This window comes from Vigna angularis, chromosome 8 (genome assembly GCF_016808095.1).
Source record: "Vigna angularis cultivar LongXiaoDou No.4 chromosome 8, ASM1680809v1, whole genome shotgun sequence".
Taxonomy (NCBI): Eukaryota; Viridiplantae; Streptophyta; class Magnoliopsida; order Fabales; family Fabaceae; genus Vigna; species Vigna angularis.
Genome location: NC_068977.1, coordinates 9,298,602 through 9,303,804, shown reverse-complemented (window position 1 = coordinate 9,303,804; position 5,203 = coordinate 9,298,602). Strand labels below are relative to the sequence as shown.

At 42.6% G+C, this 5,203-nt stretch overlaps 1 pseudogene; it reads left to right on the top strand.

The window, feature by feature from the left end:
• Positions 1 to 3,191: 3,191 nt before the first annotated feature.
• On the top strand, positions 3,192 to 4,867 carry LOC108344466 (uncharacterized; annotated as a pseudogene).
• The last annotated feature ends 336 nt before the right edge of the window (positions 4,868 to 5,203 follow it).

Sequence of the window (5,203 nt, the reverse complement as noted above, 5' to 3'; positions counted from 1 at the left end):
TAACCCATTGTCAGGGCATGGGAGTACCTCGGCGAACGCCATCGGGGCCGAAAAACATGAGTTGATATGAGATGCGAGTAAAATCCGAACCTCTAGGAAATTTATTTTCGAGGCAATGTTAAAAGTGGGTCTAGTGAAAGGTGATTATGACATGGGTACATCATGTGCACTCCATCCAGATGCTGGGCACTCTATTGAGGAGTGTGTTGATTTGGAAGGTATTCTGCAAGACCTACTCGACAAAAATTTGATGCAAGTATGCCGCGAGGATAAGGAAGAGGAAGTGTTTGCACAAACTGGTGGGGAATCTGATGTAATTTTGCCAGAGCCGTTGGTGATCCATTTCACTAGGACTACCCCTACACCGGTGACTGAAGGAAAACCGTCTGTGGTTATCTGTGTGCCATCCCCTTTTCCTTACAAAAATGAGAAAGTTGTCCCTTGGAGGTATGGGACATTTGCATTAGAAGAAGGAAAAAATGCAGATCCAGCCATTGAAAACATATCGGGCATCGGCGGAATGACGAGAAGTGGTCGAATCTTTAAACCCCCAGAGCTGACAAGAGAAGGAGTCAACAATAAGGAAGCTACAATGGCCGCAAAAGCTAAGGAGTTATTGAAAGGAAAGAGTGTACAGGCGGAAGAAAACCCCGACAAAGGAGAGAAGAGAGAAATATCCGAAGAAGAGGCTTGCAAGTTTTTAAAGTTCATACAACAAAGCGAGTACAAGGTGGTGGAACAGTTAAACCGCATGCCTGCTCGGATCTCTTTGCTGGAATTACTCATGCATTCTACATCTCACAGAAATCTGTTGATGAAAATACTTAGCGAGGCCCATGTGGAACAAGGTATTTCTCTCCACAAGTTCGAGGGAATTGTTGGTAATATCGTTGCTAATAATTACCTCACCTTTACCGATGAGGAGATACCTACCGAGGGAAGAGGGCATAACAAGGCTCTTCATGTCTCTGTGAAATGCCTGGATCACATTATAGCGCGTGTCTTGGTGGACAATGGCTCCTCTTTGAACGTCATTCCAAAGGCGACATTGGAGAAACTCCCCTGTGATGGAATGCATATGTTGCCAAGCTCTATGATTGTGAGGGCGTTCGACAGCAATAAGAGGGAAGTGATGGGAGAAGTGGAACTGTCAATCCAAGTCGGTCCGTGCATCTTTCAAGTGGTATTCCAAGTCATGGATATCCTCCCAGCCTATAGCTGTCTGTTGGGCCACCCATGGATCCACTCTGCAGGAGTTGTGCCTTCCACACTACACCAGAAGCTGAAATATGCCATGGGAGATAAATTGGTGATAGTATTAGGAGAGGAGGATCTTCTTGTGAGCGGGCCATCGTCCACCCGATATATCGAGGCAACCGAGGAAGCTCTCGAGACAGCTTTCCAATCATTGGAGGTTGTAGGAAATGCCTGTGTGGAGCCATTCTCAATAAACCTGCATCTGTCGCGTGCTTCTATTATGATGGCCAAAGTCTTGTTGAAAGAAGGATATACGCTTGGTAAAGGTTTAGGCAAGCATGGACAAGGGCGAGCTTTCCCCCTAGATATAGTTGAGAATAAGAACAGATATGGCCTAGGGTACAGGCCCACCAAGGAGGACAGGAAAAGGCTGATAAGAGAAAGGAGAGAGCGTAGTCTGGCTCGTCTAGAAAGACGGGAACCCAAGATGGAAGAGATTCATATTTGTGACATCATGGAGAGCTTCCGTAGTGCTGGATGGGTCAAAACTGGCCAAATAGCAACCGTGGAGGATGGAGAAAGATCTGAAAGTTCAAGTTTCGTGTGGGCTTGCTCCCCAGATGCACCACTCAACAATTGGGAAGCTCTGGATTTATCTGTGATGCTTAATTTGAATAAAATGTAATAGTCTTAATTGATCCTATAACTTTACTCGGGGCTATAGGATTCATGACTTACGGGTTTTCATTTCTAGTTTTGTGCTCAGCGTGATAATCAAATCGTGTTTGTTTGTTTTTTTTCATCATTTGACATACTTCATCATTCTTCCTGTTTATTTATTTTTCTTCCACAAATCTAAATAATGCAGATGTGACAATGAATATTTTGAAAATGATAATGTCGATACTCCTAATTTTGAACACTCTGTCAATAATACGGAAGATGATTATGAAGATGATCCGGAACCTTCTCCAGAATTATTGAGATTAGTGGAGCAAGAGTCTAAAGAGATAAAACCCCATCAGGAAGAGCTTGAAATACTCAACTTAGGAGATGAAGGTGAGATAAAAGAAGTGAAGATCGGTACTAGCATAAAAGCAGAGGTGAGAGAAGAGTTGCGTGTCCTATTGAAGGAGTTTAAGGATGTGTTTGCTTGGTCATATAATGATATGCCAAGTCTGGATACCGATATTGTGCAACATCAGCTCCCACTTTAGCTGGAATGCCTTCCAGTCAAGCAAAAATTGCGAAGAATGAAACCAGAAATGGCTTTGAAAATCAAGGAAGAGGTGCAAAAACAATTCGATGCAGGATTTCTAGCTGTGGCAAGATACCCACAATTGGTAGCAAATATTGTACCAGTACCTAAGAAAGATGATAAAGTTCGAATGTGCGTTGACTACCGTGATTTGAACCGTGCGAGTCCAAAGGATAACTTTCCGTTACCACACATCGACACTTTAGTTGATAACACAGTCAAGTATTCGCCATTTTTATTCATGGATGGTTTCTCGGGGTATAATCAAATCAAGATGGCGCCTGAGGATATGGAAAAGACAACATTTATTACATTGTGGGGAACTTTTTGTTATAAGGTGATGTCTTTTGGGCTCAAGAATGTTGGGGGAACATATCAAAGAGCGATGGTGGCACATTTTCATGACATGATGCACAAGGAAATCAAAGTTTATGTGGATGACATGATTGCGAAGTCTGAATCAGAAGAAGAACATATTTTCAACTTGAAGAAATTATTTGAGAGATTGAGAAAGTATAAACTCATGTTAAACCCCGCCAAATGCACGTTTGGAGTAAAATCCGGGAAATTGTTGGGTTTTGTGGTTAGCCAAAAGGGGATAGAAGTTGATCTTGATAAAGTGCGAGCGATAATGGAAATGCCTATTCCTAGAACAGAAAAAGAGGTTTGAGGTTTTCTGGGAAGATTGAACTACATTGCTAGATTCATCTCCCAGTTAATTGCTACTTGTGAGCCAATGTTCAAATTGTTACGCAAAACTCAGGCTGTGGTTTGGAATGAGGATTGTCAAGCCGCTTTTAGAAAAATCAAACAATACCTGCAAGACCCTCTTGTATTGCGTCCACCTGAGCCAGGAAGACCGCTCATTTTGTATTTGACTGTATTGGATAAGTCAATGGGTTGTGTGTTGGGTCAGCATGATGAAGCTGGGAAGAGAGAGCATGCTATATATTACTTGAGCAAGAAATTCACAGACTGCGAACAACGATATTCGTCGTTAGAGCGGACTTGTTGCGCATTGGCATGGGCTGCTCATCGCTTAAGGCAATACATGTTAAGTAACACTACCTGGTTGATATCCAAGATGGATCCTATCAAGTTTATTTTCGAAAAGCCTGCTCTCACTAGAAGGATAGCCTGGTGGCAGATGCTATTATCAGAATATGACATCGTGTATGTTACTCAAAAATCCATCAAGGGTAGTGCTCTGGCAGAGTATCTGGCTCATCAGCCCATTAGCGATTACCAGCCAATGGAACCTGAATTTCCGGACGAAGATATCATGGCTCTATTTGAAGAGGATAGCAAAAACCAAAATGAAAAAACGTGGACGTTATTATTCGATGGAGCCTCGAATGCGATGGGACACGGAATAGGGGCAGTGCTAATCTCTCCAGAGCATCAATACATACCAATGACAGTAAGGTTATGCTTTAATTGCACGAATAACATTGCAGAATATGAGGTATACGGAGATTCAAGGCAAGAATCCTAGAGGTATACGGAGATTCAGCTTTAGTCATCCACCGGTTGAAAGGAGAATGTGAGACTAGGGATGCGAAATTAATCCCCTACCAAGCTTATATCAGGAGATTAATGGAGTATTTTGATTCAATCACATTTAGCCATGTGCCACGAGAAGATAATCAATTGGCAGATGCGTTGGCTACCTTGTCATCAATGTTCGAAGTTGACCAAGATGCATAATTGCCAATGATTGAAATAAAGAGCCATGCAGAACCAGCATATTGTCATTTCATCGAGGAGGAGTTAGATGGCAAACCTTGGTATTTTGATATCAAGGATTATCTTAAGACCCGGGAATATCCCAAGAAGGCGTCTGAAAACGATAAAAGGTCGCTAAGGAGATTGGCTAGCAATTTTATCTTGAATGGGGATATTTTGTACAAGAGAAATCATGACATGGTCCTTCTCAGATGCGTGGATGCAAAGGAGGCCGAGCTGATATTGAAAGAAGTGCACGAGGGTACCTTTGGTACGCACATGAATGGGCACTCAATGGCCAGGAAGATATCGAGAGCTGGTTATTTCTGGTTGACCATGGAAAATGATTGTTGCACGCACGTGAGAAAGTGTGAGAAATGTCAAAAGTATGCGGATAATATCAATGTGCCACCTACGACCCTAAGCGTGTTGTCTGCACCGTGGCCATTTGCAATGTGGGCAATAGATTTCATTGGGGCTATAGAGGCAAAGGCGTCAAATGGACATCGTTTCATCCTAGTTGCAATAGATTACTTCACTAAATGGGTCGAGGCTGCCTCTTATGCCAATGTGACTAGAAAAGTGGTGACCAGATTCATAAAAAAGGAGTTGATCTATAGATACGGACTCCCTAACAAGATCATCACTGATAATGCCACCAACCTGAACAATCAGATGATGGCATAATTATGCGAGGAATTCAAAATTCATCATCATAATTCTTCTCCTTATCGTCCAAAGATGAATGGGGCGGTAGAAGCTGCTAATAAGAATATCAAGAAAATTGTGCAAAAGATGGTGGTCACCTATAAAGATTGGCACGAAATGCTTCCTTTCGCCTTACATGGATATCGCACATCGGTAAGAACCTCAACTGGGGCAACACCTTTCTCGCTTGTGTATGGGATGGAAGCGGTACTTCCATTTGAGGTGGAAATTCTGTCCTTACGAGTGTTAATGGAAACCCAATTAGAGGAAGCTGAGTGGGTTCAAGCTCGATTCGATCAGCTCAATCTCATTGAA